This window comes from Entelurus aequoreus, linkage group LG17, assembly GCF_033978785.1.
Source record: "Entelurus aequoreus isolate RoL-2023_Sb linkage group LG17, RoL_Eaeq_v1.1, whole genome shotgun sequence".
NCBI lineage: Eukaryota > Metazoa > Chordata > Actinopteri > Syngnathiformes > Syngnathidae > Entelurus > Entelurus aequoreus.
In genome coordinates this window covers 53,174,294-53,190,570 of record NC_084747.1, presented here as the reverse complement: position 1 = coordinate 53,190,570, position 16,277 = coordinate 53,174,294, and the positions used below count along the sequence as shown (strand labels likewise).

The 16,277-nt window shown below is 37.9% G+C and overlaps 1 protein-coding gene across 1 annotated transcript in view; it reads left to right on the top strand.

The window, feature by feature from the left end:
• grid2 (glutamate receptor, ionotropic, delta 2) overlaps positions 1-16,277 on the top strand; it is a 1,088,972-nt gene that overhangs the window by 66,646 nt on the left and 1,006,049 nt on the right. Inside the window, exon 2 of the mRNA XM_062025903.1 lies at positions 11,124-11,279. The gene's annotated coding sequence lies outside the window, so the exon portion shown is untranslated. The remainder of the gene's footprint in view (positions 1-11,123; positions 11,280-16,277) is intronic.

Here is a 16,277-nt window from a genome sequence, read left to right as displayed (position 1 = left end):
TTATTTTTTGTATTCATTTATTTATCCATAGTTTTTTTTATCTTGTTAACTATTCTGATTGTTAATTTGCTTTCTTTAAGTAAAAAAAAAAAGGTCAAAGACAAAGCTATTCGGTTTCTTGTGAGTATATACACTTCACTGCCGATGTGGGGGGGCGCCACCTAAAATCTTGCCTTGGGCCCCAGATTGGTTAGGGCCGGGCCTGCCTGCCACACAGAAAAACTGCAAATGTGCTGACTTGCTTTACGGCATACGTCACTCCTACTTTCTTCATTCCTTAAAAAGACTTAAGTGGATGCGAAGCAATTACTGCTATCACACCTCCCTGGATTGTAAATAATCAAATGTAAATAATCAAATGTATATACTTGTTATTATGCTTTCTGAGCTCACTATGTTCACTGCTCGCCGTACATATCCTAGCAAGTCAGACCTATACTGTTTCAATGTCCATTTCTCAGATGATATAATTGTTGATGACTGAAGTGCTGATATCAACCAAACCTAACCCCCCACATCCCACCCCCCGGATTGTAAATAATGTAAATAATTCAATGTATATACTCTGATGATTAACTTGTGTGATGACTGTATTATGCTGATAGTATATATTTGTACCTTGAATTGATTAACGTGGACCCCGACTTAAACAAGTTGAAAAACTTATTCGGGTGTTACCATTTAGTGGTCAATTGTACGGAATATGTACTGTACTGTGCAATCTACTAATAAAAGTCTCAATGGTAGAAGCTGTAAAATAACCAAACAAATGGAAAGTTTTTCGTGAGGAGACAAACAAAGAAAAACTTACCCTGGTAAAAAGGACAGTCAGGATCAACATTGCCTTGGCGTGAGCTCAAAGATGAGGAATTTCAGACCGATGCTGCCTTGGCTCTGTTCCTGCTAAACTAGTAAATGAGTTTTAACGCTCAAATCAAAATGATAATGCTAATATTAGCTAATGGATATTTGTGTGGTAGCAATAAATAGCCACCAGCTTGATAGTTCCACACTATTTCCTTCGGAAAAAACTTTCCCGCCGGTCTTCCTTTCTTCGGACCTGCATCCTCCCATTACATTCTTGATAGTAGCGTCATGTTTGTAGCGCAGTCCAAGATAATTTCTTGATAAAGTCTATTTAACATCAGCATATCCATTCGAGACATATTTGTGTCATGATCCGTGGTCCGGATCATGTTTTGTGTTTTCTGTTTGTTTTGGACTCCTTTAGTTCCTGTTTGTGTACCTCCTGAGTTTGTTACCATGGCTACTTATTATTTGCACCTGCCTCTTGTGTTCGGGACGCTCACCTGTTGCTCATCAAGAGACATTATTTAAGCCTGCCTTTGCCAGTCAGTCGGTCTGGCTTCTTTGTTTGCTTCATGCTCGCGTCACGTAAGTTTTGCTTGTCTCCTAGCCTATGCTAAGTTCTGTTCCGTCCGTTGATTTTCTGTTTTTGTACCTCTGAGTGTTTTTTGACAATTAAATGATGTTCCTACCTGCAAGTCCTGTCCAGAGTCGTCCGTTTGCATTCCAGAAAAACGAACCGCGCAGAAAGCCGCAACCAAACCGTGACAATTTGTGCCAATATTACAGAAGACATCATATTAGTATGGCCAAAATCAACCAAAACTGAAGGTTGTTAAGTGAGTCTTTAAGTTTTTGGATTTACACTATTTCTTATGTGAACAATCACTTTGGTTTTCGTACAAATCGATCTTTATCAGACTTTTTTGAACAGATTACTCACAGAAAACCAAGGTACCACTATTTCATTTCACTGATGAAATGATTGGTCTGAGTTCTTGGGAGGCAAACGACACAAAATAATCATATTGCTCTTTTTTAACATCTAATATTTGTGTAGTAGGGTAGGAATCGTATGGCCCCAAAAAAGGGAAGTTGGAGGGGGGTTAATAATGTTGCAATGCAATCTGCTGAAAATGATGGAAAGTGCCACCCTACATAGCAACTGGCGCTGTTGTCAAAGTTGGAATTGCCCCGAAACACATTTTAAGATATCCAACACTCCACTGCCGTCTGGCGGCTTAAGAATAGAATAGAATGGATTTTATTGTCATTATATTTGCATATAACGAGATTAAGGACTCCAATTTAAGGTGCGGTAGTGGGAACAAATATGGGGTAAAAATAAACTACACGAGGTAATAAAGAAAAACAACTAAGAATTTAAATAAACAGACTACTATCCAATAAAAATAATAAGCAACCCTGTACAATATACAAAACACTATACAAATACAAAATACTGTACAATATACAGAACAAGACAAGAGTACCGGAGTAATAAATAACAATCAGTGTATTGCACTCTAAGGGTAATATTGCACAGTACGGTATTAGGGTAGGATATTGTATAGGGGTGAATTATTATTATAAGTTAGAGTTAAGTGGATCGTGCAAGAATTTGTCACATTTCAGGTGTCAGGTAAACCGCGAGGAATGGGGCCATATTAATCCCTTTCCTACTGGATGCATGCCACGACCGATATTGCAATTTTACCAACGCTGACTGATACGAGTTATTAGTGCTAATTACTCTAAGCCTCTCTTTAAAGAGCACAACAGATGTACTGCATCAACATAATGTGTTGATTTAATTGAAAGTGAGCTTTGTTGAAATATTTTTGTCTGCCTTCTAATGGGATTCATATTTATTGTCGGGTCTTTTTTTTTTTTTACCATAGACTGAATCATTCCATTTTTATGAATTCATTAAAAAATGAGTGCCCACTTTCGAGACAGATTGTTAAAGCCTCATGAATTCACTCATGCCTTTTTACTGTGAAACGAAACCAAAGACTCGTCTGCACGTTCTTAAGACAAAAGAAGCCATCTGAGACCTGAGGTCAGTGTTCCACTAGGTGCTTCTTTTGATCAAGTTGCATTTAACAACCGTTGTTTTTGCTAAATAAATTCAACCAGTGTTTGATGTATTACCGCTTGTAATGCTGATTCATCTGGTGCCAAGGGGAAAACAAATGGCAGCTACTACTTATACTGAAGCCTTTTTCCATGTTTTAACTTGCCCCATTCGGGGTATTTCAAGGACACTCCGAGTATTCATGGCCCAAAACAAACAAGGAAATGAATACCAAACACTTGAACATCAGCGGACATTTAAATCAATACGTCTCGCCAAACAATTTTGGACGCGGCCTCTGTTTAATTTGGCCACCGCTGTTGCAGATTCTCTTGTTTTTAAAACGATTGAGTGATTTATTCAGTGCCGTCTCCCCGATGCCGCGAATGTACTTGTCACGTAATACCAAGATTAATGCACCAGCATCATGAGTTTTGTGCTCATGCATAAAGTGGAGGCATTGTGGTTTCAGTTTAACAATGACTCATAATGATGTAGAACAGTTGCTATTGCTCCTAAATATCATTACTGGTACAGTAATAAAATGCACTTATTACATTTCAAAAAGCATTCAAGTGTATTTAAGAGACAATACCGTGGGAAGTCAATTTGGATATACTTTAGAGCAGTGGTTCTTAACCTGGGTTCGATCGAACCCTAGGGGTTCGGTGAGTCGGCCTCAGGGGTTCGGCGGAGGTCAAAACACACCCGACTCATCGTGTAAATACAAACTTCTCTCTATCGGCGTATTACGGATACGGCAACAGCTGACCGATTTGCAGTTGTGTCATTTGTTGTGAGTTTATGCACTGTGTTGGTTTTGTTGTTTGAACAAGTTGAAGTTCATGCACGGTTCATTTTATGCACCAGTAATAAAACATGGTAACACTTTAGTATGGGGAACATATTCACCATTAATTAGTTGCTTATTAACATGCAAATTAGTAACATATTGGCTCTTAACTAGTCATTATTAAGTACTTATTAATGCCGTGTGACAATCATTGGTTCTTTAATCTTAATCTTTAATCTTATTCGGCTTGGCCTTATTATAACCCTAACCCTCCAAACCTGACCCTAACCCTAACCAAATAACTCTAAATTAAGTCTTTGTTACTTAGAATATGTTCCCCATACTAAAGTGTTACCAAAAACATATAACTTTGTCTTGAATTTGAAAAAAAAACACATTTTATTTTTCACTAAAGAAGAGTTCGGTGAATGCGCATATGAAACTGGTGGGGTTCGGTACCTCCAACAAGGTTAAGAACCACTGCTTTAGAGTAGAGTTCCCCAACCTTTTTTGCACCACGGACCAGTTTAATGTAGGCATTATTTTCACGGACCGGCTTTACATGCGTGGCAGATAAATACACCAAAGATAAGTGCATGAAAATCACAACTCACTATAACGCTGAATTAGTGGGAGCCCTGGGCTTGTTTCTTTGCAAGATTCCCTGCAGGCTGTTGGTACTATATACCATCAATCAAATCAGCCTTTGGCTACACTCTGTCACATGTATATTGTATAAGTTCATTAATGTCAATCAATCAATCAATCAATCAATGTTTATTTATATAGCCCTAAATCACAGGTGTCTCAAAGGGCTGCACAAGCCACAACGACATCCTCTGTTCAGAGCCCACATAAGGGCAAGGAAAAACTCACAACCCAGTGGGATGTCAATATGAATGAATATGAGAAACCTTTGAGAGGACCGCAGATGTGGGTGACCCCACCCCTCTAGGAGAGACCGGATGCAATGGATGTCGAGTGGGTCTAGCATAATATTGTGAAAGTCCAGTCCATAGTGGATCTAACATAATAGTGAAAGTCAGTGAAAAAGTCCCAGAGAACTTTCCAAGCAGGAACAAGACATTGATACAACGTTGATTATACATGCATGTCCTTTAAAACTTACTTTCAAAACAATGTTGCAAAATAGTTGTATTTGTAATTGATACAACTTTGAAGTCCAGTGTTGGATCCACGTTGTTGGTTGGAAAATTACCAAATTTCAAACGTCAAATCAACGTCACAACCCAACAACCCAAGCATGTTGTTTCAACGTTAGGTTTAAGTTGCTCAACGTCAGGACCTAATTCTCAACGGTGTTTTAATGACTTGTGCCTGTTCAGTTGACTTTATATTGGTTAAACAATTGTATGAAATAAAAGACAATAATGAAACTGTTTAAATATATATATTTTTTAAATATTGCTCGATGGCATTAAAACAGTTGATTTTCTCACTACGATAGGGCGAAACTATCCTTGCCCAGACACACCCTCCTGGTTTTTGGAGTATAAATATTTGGGGTTTTGGCACCAGCCGCTAGACTAGATCTGACCGATCTAAGTCTATGAGCACGAACTGATGAAACCTCCTCGAAACGTCTTCCAAGACAAACCAAACAGTCCAGTTGCGATCGATTGAATGCCCTGAGATGACAATGACCTGGATGAATGAGAACTTTTATAGACGTGATTCGAGGTGTATTCACGGTATGGTGCCTCCTTTTCACCGTCGGAGCCGTGACAGCCTAACAGGATGGGTGATATTTCTGGGCATGTAGACTTTTAATTAATGATCCCTTATGTGACATTTAAGGAGTTTTAAAGGGGACCTGTTATGTAAAATCAACTTTTTTTTTTTTTACCTCTTAGTACCTATTTTCGTGTATTTGGGATCTGCTTAAGTCCCGGAAATTTGAAATCCAACCATGTCGGAGATAATTGGAATTTTCCCTATTTGTGACATGTTTCCCAAGTGTACGGTCGGCGGATATCTTCATTTATGGTAGAAACTTAACTGAAGAGCTTTGCCCGGGTCCACCATTGTAATTCCGACATTGTACTCAATAAGTTCCTTCTTTTTCCCTATCCTCTTATGTGGCAGACTCATGCACATGCATTCTCAGCTGTTGCCATTTCTAATACAAAGTATCGTATAGTCCTAACTTATATCTGTCAGTAGACTCCATATGGAAGCGCTAAAAAATACAACATGGCTGACGGGGAGAAGATTCTGTCGAAGTGGAGCCTCGTAAATAAGACCGCCCACAAAACGGCGCATCCTGAAAAACGGTCTGAAAGCAGTTTAAAGATGGTCTGTAAAACATAATCGATGCAAAATGTTGGCAAAGAACCACCTTAACATGGTATGTAGACCACAGGGATGTGTTTTTAATGTAGAAAAAAAGTAATAATACGACCAGGGTGCGATTTTTCTGGTTAAATAGTGAGCATGTTTAACATGGAAAGTAGAAATTGAAGTCCGGTAGAGTCTGAACAAGGTCACAGCAAGTTTGTCCAAACTCATCCATATTGTATTGTTATTAAAAGAACAAAGAGTCAATCAGAGCCGAGAGTGTTTACTGTTGCCAAACGCCAACCGTTCCCATTATCGAAGGATGCATATTTCATGAGGACTTGGTGATGAAGCAGCAGTTGGATTGTAGTTTACGGTCGCCTTTGAGTCGCGGATGCATTTCAAACTTGAGGTTGTCCTTCTGAAGGTTAATTACATTTTGTGTTTAGTGGAATAGGATAAGGCAAACAGTGGTTGACAGCAATCCTTTACAGGCTGATTGGTCCATCTCACACTTGGAGAGTATTCAAGAGTAGGTGTGCACAATAATTGTGGGATTGATAATTATTGGGCGATACTAGAACACACCGATAAATCCCATAATATTATAAATAGCAATTTCTCGGATTGCCACATTCATAGATGGGAATCAGGACATAGGATTCACCGCTGATTTATCAGGGTATCTGTGGGGTCTTAAAAAGTCTTAAATCCAATAATTTTAATTTAAGGCCTTAAAATGTCTAAAATTATCCTAAAATCTCATAAAAGGTCTTAAATAAAATTTTGAAAGGTCTTAAAAATCAATTGACGTTACTTTTACTTAAAACATGCATAAACTTCAGTCTCGCTTTGAAATGTTTCGATTTTTGAGGACGCTATAACGTAACTACACAGCGGTCAGAAGTTATAGTTTGGCAATTTCTTTATTCTGACTTCCAAACAAATCTTGCTTCACAACAGAGAAGTTTCCGGTCTTTTTTAGTTAGGTTAAGTTAAGTTTAAGTTTTGTATTCCAATGTGAAAGAGCTGTGAATAAATTCATATACTTTGCAATTAATTCCGGGCCTCCAAATTTTCCTTCATGTCTTTTGTACTTTTTTTGCCTGTATCCATGTGAAATGGGTCTTAAATTGTATTCATTACACTGCAAAAAGTCAGTGTTCCAAAACAAGAAAAAAAAAATACAAAAATTAGGGGTATTTTATTTGAACTAAGAAAATGTATCTAATAATAATAATAATACCTGAGATTTATATAGCGCTTTTCTAAGTACCCAAAGTCGCTTTACATGTATCTGCCAATAGAACAAGAAAATGTGGCTTATAGAACAAGAAAATTTGGCTTGTCAAGACTTTCCAAAACAAGTAAAATTAGCTAATCTCAATGAACCCAAAAATACCTTAAAATAAGTATATTCTCACAATAACAAGTACACTTTTCTTGGTAGAAAAAAAGGAGACCTTTTTGCTCAATATGTTGACAAATATTCTTAAATTAAGTAAATCCTAGTGCCATTATCTTGACATAATGATATGCGCTCGGCATCATGATTTTTTTCATGCTTGAAATAAGAAATGATTACCTTAAAAAAGTAGTTTTATACTTTTAAGTGTTGATGAAACAGCTTTGCAACAGTTGATATTCTAGTTTCAAGCATGTTTTACTCAATATAGGTCATCAAATCTCAGCAACAAGCTGTAATATCTTACTGAGATCATTTAGGACCAAAACCCTTAAAACAAGTAAAACACTAACATAAAATCTGCTTAGTGAGAAGAATTATCTTATCAGACAGAAAATAAGCAAATATCACCCTTATTTGAGATATTTAATCTTACTTGATTTCAGTTTTTGCAGTGTACAGTCTTAAAAAAGTCTTAGAAAGTCTTAAATGTGACTTGTTTAATCCTGCAGAGACCCTGTTTATGGATGTGATGTTAGCGCTCCCTCAGTAGTGATGTCATATTTTGTTCGGACATATCTACAGGTGCAATTTGCACAAACTCCACTTAAATCTAAAGTACAGTACGTTATCAATATCGGCTTGAAAAATAATACGTATTTTTCTCACTCACATTTATTCATTTTCTGTGTTTTCTTTTCCAATTTCCCAACACATCGTCATTTGCTCCCAGTCGCTACACTGCAAAAACTGAAATCTAAGTAAGATTAAATATCTCAAATAAGGGTGATATTTGCTTATTTTCTGTCTGATAAGATAATTCTTCTCACTAAGCAAATTTTATGTTAGAGTGTTTTACTTGTTTTAAGTGTTTTGGTCCTAAATGATCTCAGTAAGATATTACAGCTTGTTGCTGAGATTTGATGACCTATATTGAGTAAAACATGCTTGAAACTAGAATATCAACTGTTGCAAAGCTGTGTCATCAACACTCACAAGTATAAAACTACTTTTTTAAAGTAAGAATTTCTTACTTCTAGCATGAAAAAAAAAAAATCATGATTTTGACACAAATGTGTCTCGTAATTAAAACAGATGACAGCCAAATGGACTTTTATTATTTATTGAAACATTTAACATGTGACATTTCAAACCATTTTGAACAGAAACAGTTCATGAACATTCAGATCAATTCTTCAAAATTACAATTATATATGTATATATGCGCACTAATTGACTGAATGAGCACACACTTGGCGCGATGATGTCATGTTATCGATGGAAAAATGCATTTTTAGACCATATGATTTGCCTGAGCGGCTAGGAGACCCCGAGAGTAACAAGCGGTTGCCTTGTTGCCTTTTCATTAAGAACAATACATTCGTTTTTAGTATAAGTTTGCTAGTTTCAAGAAATGTAATGCCGAGCGCATATCATCATGTCAAGATAATGGCACCAGCATTTACCTAATTTAAGAATATTTTTCAACATATTGAGCAAAATCTTTTTTTTTCTACCAAGAAAAGTGCACTTGTTGTTAGTGAGAATATACTTATTTTAAGGCATTTTTTGGTTCATTGAGGTTAGCTAATTTTACTTGTTTTGGAAAGTCTTGACAAGCTAAATTTTCTTGTTCTATTGGCAGATAATTTTGCTTAGTTCAAATAAAATACCCCTCATTTTTGTGTTTTTTTTCCTTGTTTTTGAACACTGACTTTTTGCAGTGTACACTTGATCAATTTCTCATTTCTGTTTTCGTTCCCCCCATCATAACATAACGCAGGAAGTGAAACATTTTTCGTAATTGCTGAAATCAGCTACTTTCTTCTCTTTTTCTGACATGTTGAATTATGCGAGTGTCAACAGGTGATTCTATAATGTAACTTGCTATAATCATGTTCGCAATGAATAAAAAAGAACATTGCTGTTACTTGGATATGGTCTAATACAGGGGTGTTAAACGTAAGGCCCGTGGGCCGGATCAGGCCCGTGAACAGGTTTTATCCGGCCCGCGGGATGAGTTTACTAAGTATAAAAATGAGCCGAAATTTTTGAATGAAAGAAACTGCTGTTTTAATTGTGTCCACTAGATGTCACAATAGCAATTATTTGTGTCTTTCTAGATTATGCTACATATGTAAAAAAAAAAAATATATATATACCACACGATGTAAGCAAACTACATAAATAACATCCTGTAATTTGATTTTTATATTATTTTTTTAATAATAATAATAATAATAGATTTTATTTGTAAAAAGCACTTTACATTGAGTAAACAACCTCAAAGTGCTACAGTGTATTAAAAAAATAAAATAAAATAAAAAAATAAATTAGAAAAAATAAAAAGATAATAAAAAATAAATAAAAACTAGAACAGCCAAATAGCTAAAACTAGTATGCATATATCTAAAAAAAAAAAAAAAAAAAGGCTTTTTTAAAAAGAAGGGTTTTTAAGCCTTTTTTAAAAGCATCCACAGTCTGTGGTGCCCTCAGGTGGTCAGGGAGAGCGTTCCACAGACTGGGAGCAGCGGAGCAGAAAGCCCGGTCTCCCATTGTTCACTGAAGTTGTCTTTATTTTTAAGTTATCGTGCCGTGATTTTACCGGTCCGGCCCACTTGGGAGTAGATTTTTCTCCATGTGGCCCCCCATCTAAAATGAGTTTGACACCCCTGGTCTAATATTACAATGGTCTTTGATTAGATTGGCTGTTTCCTAGATGTTTTACGAATAATAATGAAAAAAAAAAAGAAAAATCCATCAATCATGTCCATGTCCGCGCATTATCTTCCAACCCTCCATGGGATTTCAGACCAATTTGCTTTGCAGTAATAACACTAGACTCTTCTCCTTGAGCAATATTGCCGCAGCTTCGCCAACTTAATCAGCTACTGTAACCTTTCTGGTTATTAACGTAACCTGCAGTCAATCGTGCTCGCGCACACACACACACACACACACACGCACACACACACACACACACACACACACACACACTCTAGTCACTGCTGTAAGCTTAGAATCGCATCACTGCTCCTCGTCTTACACAATTAGCGGCCAAGTGGTTTCTGGTTTAGCAAGCGTGTTGAAATTAAAGGCTACAAGGAAAAAGATACCATGTTAAATTGAATATCATTCGCGTGTGTATCCAAAACTAAAACGCTCCTTGAGAGGTTGATAGTCATCAAAAACTTGCCGGCAGTACCTTTGCTTTAAAGATCCAAAAAGTAATAACCCAGTAGGAACAAAACATTGAAAGTTAAGTTAAAGTACCACTGATAGTCGCACGCACACACTAAGCGTGGTGAAATTACTCTCTGCATTTGACCCATCCCCTTGTTACACCCCCTGGGAGGTGAGGGGAGCAGTGAGCAGCAGCGGTGGCTGCGCTCGGGAATCATTTTGGTGATTTAACCCCCAATTCCAACCCTTGACGCTGAGTGCCAAGCAGGGAGGTAATGGGTCCCGATTTTATAGTCTTTGGTAACTTGCTGAATTAGGTCCTGGCGTTGAACAACTCAAACTTAACATCGGAACAACATTACATCGACGACGTGGAATCAATGTCGGTGTCTGACGTTGATACGACCATTGAAATGTGGTCATTTTTACGTCAACGTTGTCTCAGTTTACAAATACAACTATTTTGCAACGTTGTTTCGAAGTCGGGGCTTTCTTACCTCTGAATTTCAACCATGTTACATGTATTTGAGTGTTGATCAAATATCCTTTCTTTTCCACAGGCGCCATCTTTGACGAGTCGGCGCGGAAGGACGATGAAGTGTTTCGCCTGGCGGTGGCGGACCTCAACCTGAACAACGAGATCCTGGAGACGGAGAAGATTACCATCTCTGTGGAATTTGTGGACGGGAACAACCCTTTCCAGGCCGTGCAAGAAGGTAGGAGCGCATTGTTGTTGTTGTTTTTATTGCCTCCATACTCACGACGGAGCCAGTGGTGAATGATGCCAACCTTCCAAATGTCAAACTCTTTTAATAACCGGACGGCGACGGACCCTGGTGTTCTGCACACTTGCACCCTCTGGAGGCTTTTCCGTTCAATTATTTCCCTGACACGACCCAAATACAAAACCCAAATCCAGTGATGTTGGCACGTTGTGTAAATCAAAAATAAAAACAGAATACAATGAATTGCAAATCCTTTTCAATTTATATTCAATTGAATAGACTGCAAAGACAAGATATTTATTGTTCAAACTGAGGAACTATTTTTTATTTTTTTGCAAATAATCATTAACTTACAATTTAATGGCAGCAACACATTGCAAAAAAGTTGGCACAGGGTCATTTTTACTACTGTTACATGGCCTTTCCTTTAAACAACACTCAGTAAACAATTTTTGAAGCTTTTCAGGTGGAATTCTTTTTCGCTTCATATTGCGCCACACATTTTCAATGGGAGACAGGTCTGGACTACAGGCAGGCCAGTCTAGTACCTGCACTCTTTTATTATGAAGCCCCGCTGTTGTAACAAGTGGCTTGGCATTGTCTTGCTGAAATAAGCAGGGGCGCCCATGATAACGTTGCTTGGATGGCAACATTTGTTGCTCCAAAAGCTGTATGTACCTTTCAGCATTAATGGTGCCTTCACAAATGTGTAAGTTACCCATGCCTTGGGCACTAATACACCCCCATACCATCACAGATCCTGGCTTTTGAACTTTGCGCCTAGAACAGGGGTCGGCAACCTTTACCACTCAAAGAGCCATTTTGGCAAGTTTCACAAATTAAAGAAAGTAATGGGAGCCACAAAAAAAAATGTAAAATTTAAAATGAAAAACACCGCATACAAAGCTTAAACGCTTTGTGCTATGTTAACCAGGGGTCTCCGACACACGCACCGGCACACACTTTAATGTGGAAATTTGATGTTAGTGCAGCCCGCGAGTTTTGAATGAATGGCGCTTGATAGCGTCATACTTGCCAACCCTCTCATTTTTCCCGGGAAACTCCCGAATATCAGAGCGTGATGACACTGCATTTGGCGCCCTCTACAGTCTGCCCTAACAGTGTACCTGCTCGACCACACGTAGAATGCAATTTCAGCTTGCTCACGTAAGTGACAGCAAGGCGTACTAACTCAGCAGCCACACATCTTACACTGACAGTACCAATACCCAGAATCCCATGCAGCCCTAACTCTTCCGCTCAACCAACGCACGGAGAGGGGTGGGGGTTGATGTGTAGGGGGATTTGGTGGTAGCGGGGGTGTATAATGTAGACCGGAAGAGTTAGGGCTGCATGGGATTCTGGGTAATGGTTGTGTTGTGTTTATGTTGTGTTACGGTGGGATGTTCTCCAGAAATGTGTTTTTCATTCTTTTTTGGTGTGGCGCATATTTGTAACGTAACAATGTTAAAGTTGTTTGATACGGCTACCGTCAGTGTAAGCTGTGTGGCTGATGAGTAAGTATGCTTTGCTGTCTCCTGTGTGTGCAAGTAATAACAACATGCAACATGTGGCTGGACTGGCACGCTGTATGTAAATGCTATAGAGGACAATTACTGCAGTGCAATTAGGGCACGCCCTTTATTTAGTAATTAGAGTGTAAATAGGATTATTTTTTCCCTGGGAGTAATCTATGAGGGACACTGAGATCCATAAATCTCCTGGGAAAATCGGGGGGGTCGGCATGTATGTAGCTGAGCCGCATCAGAGTGGTCAAGGAGCCGCATGCGGCTCCGGAGCCGCGGGTTGCCGACCCCTGGCCTAGAACGATCCGGATGGTTCTTTCCCTCTTTGTTCCGGGGGACATGAAGTCCACGGTTTCCAAAAGCAATTTGTATTGTGGACTCGTGAGACCACAGCACACTTTTCCACTTTGCATCAGTCCATCTTAGATGAGCTCGGGCCCAGCGAAGCCGGCGGCGTTTCTGGGTGTTGTTGATAAATGGCTTTGGCTTGGCATAGTCAATCTTAATTTATTCTTTATTTATTGCAGACCTTAAGATCCATTCAAACATATAAAACCAGAATACAATACATTAAAAAACAAAACAATAAAACATACAATAAAACATAAAAATAATAAAAACATTAAAAACATAGTAAAATGTTTAACTTGCACTTACAGATGTAGCGACCAACTGTAGTTACCGACAGTGGTTTTCTGAAGTGTTCCTGAGCCCATGTGGTGATATCCTTTACACACTGATGTCGCTTTTTGATGCAGTACCGCCTGAGGGATTGAAGGTCAGCGATTTCTCCAGATTCTCTAAACCTTTTGATGATATTACGGACGGTAGATGGGGAAATCCGTTAATTCCTTGCAATAGCTCGTTGAGAAATCCATTAATCCATCCATTTTCTACCGCTTATTCCCTTCGGGGTCGCGGGGGGCGCTGGAGCCTATCTCAGCTAAAATCAGTTGGAAGGTGGGGTACACCCTGGACAAGTCGCCACCTCATCGCAGGGCCAACACAGATAGACACTCACATTCACACACTAGGGCCACCTATCCCCAGGTGCATGTCTTTGGAGGTGGGAGAAAGCCGGAGAACCCGGAGGGAACCCACGCAGTCACGGGGTCAACATGCAAACCCCACACAGAAAGATCCCCAACGCAGGATCGAACCCAGGACCTTCGTATTGCGAGGCAGACGCACTAACCCCTGTCCCACCGTGCTGCCCTCGTTGAGAAATGTTGTTCTTAAACTGTTCGACAATTTGCTCACGCATTTGTTGACAAAGTGGTGACCCTCACCCCATCCTTGTTTGTGGATGACTGAGCATTTCATACCCAATCATGGCACCCACCTGTTCCCAATTAGCCTGTTCACCTGTGGGATGTTCCAAGTAAGTGTTTGACGAGCATTCTTCAATTTTCTCAGTCTTTTTTTGCTACTTGTGCCAGCTTTTTTGAAACATGTTGCAGGCATCCAATTCCAAATGAGCTAATATTTGCATAAAAAATCACACATTTTTCCAGTTCGAACGTTAAGTATCTTGTCTTTGAAGTCTATTCAATTGAATATAGGTTGGAAAGGATTTGCAAATCATTGTATTCTGTTTTTATTCACGATTTACACAACGTGCCCACTTCACTGGTTTTGGGTTTTGTATGAGACTGTATTTTAACCCCTGAAACTCGTTCAAACACTGGTTATCTTACATTCCACTTATACATGTACATGAAACTAGTAAGTGACATCAATCGGCTTCTCCCCAAGCGAACTTTTCTTCCTGTCACTCACACTTACACCACCTGGAGATATGCAGCTGTGAATCAGAAACCCACAGGAAAAAAAGCAGATCCAAGGTTGTCATAAAGTTGCTAAAGAGTGGGGGCGTTTTGATGCTAATTTTAAGATAGTGGTTAGATTAATGACGCAGAGTCACTCTCAAAAATAGACAAGAACATTTCTTTACCTACAGGTACCATTTTAAAGAATGTTCACTCTGGAGTGCAATATTTGTCTTTAAGAAACTAAATGTATACCTTTATACTACTAATAAGGGTACACATTAAATATAAATTACAAATGTGTACAAACGTGGTATTAGTAGTATTTTAAAATGGGCATACACTACAAAAAGTCAGTGTTCAAAAACAAGGGAAACAAAAATGAGGGGTATTTTACTTGAACAAAGCAAAATTATCTGCCAGTAGAAAAAGAACATTTGGCATGTCAAGACTTTCCAAAACAAGTCAAATTAGCTAACCTTAATGAACCCCAAAATACCTTAAAATAAGTATATTCTCACTAATAACAAGTGCATTTTTCTTGATAGAAAAAACAAAGGACACCTTTTTTCTCAATATGTTGAAAATGTTCTTAAATGAAGTAAATGCTAGTGCCATTATCTTGACATAATGATATGCACTCGGCATTACATTTCTTGAAAACAGCAAACTTATACTAAAAACTACTTTATTTTTCTTAATGGAAAGGCAACAAGGCAACCGCTTGTTTACTCTCGGGGTCTCCTAGCCGCTCAGGCAAATCATATGGTCTAAAAATGCATTTTTCCATCGATAACATGACATCATCGCGCCAAGTGCGTGCTCTTTCAGTCAATTAGTGCGCAAGGGAAATATATATATATATATATATATATATATATATATATATATATATATATATATATATATATATATATATATATATATATATATATATATATATACAGCCTGGCCCCCGGACATTTTTTTTGTTTTTTTATTGTAATTTTGAAGCATTTATCTGAATGTGCATGAACTATTACTGTTCAAAATTGTTTCAAATGTTTAAATATTAACTGTCAGTTTACTGTACGGTGCCAACTGTACTACTATAAGAGTACATCTTTTCTATTGTTTCATTGAAAATAAAACAGCAAACTCCATTTGGCTGTCATCTGTTTTAATTATGAGACACAATTGTGTCAAAGTCATGATTTTTTTTTTCATGCTTGAAATAAGAAATTATTACTTTAAAAAAGTAGTTTTATACTTGTGAGTGTTGATGACACAGCTTTGCCACAGTTATATTCTAGTTTAAAGCATGTTTTACTCAATATAGGTCATAAAATCTCAGCAACAAGCTGTAATATCTTACTGAGGTAATTTAGGACCAAAACACTTAAAACAAGTAAAACACTCTAACATAAAATATGCTCAGTGAGAAGAATTATCTTATCAGACAGAAAATAAGCAAATATCACCCTTATTTGAGATATTTCATCTTACTTAGATTTCAGACTGATAGTATTCTAATTATAGTTAATGCATTTGGAGCAATATTTAATAATACTATTAATTAGTCATTGCCACCATCTCTAACTTTATAATCCTTTTTAAAATGACACTGTTTTGTTTTTAAAATCTATCCTTCAAAATGTTCCTTATTTTTGTATGTTCTCCTTCATTATGACTTTAAGTGCATGCGTACATCATCC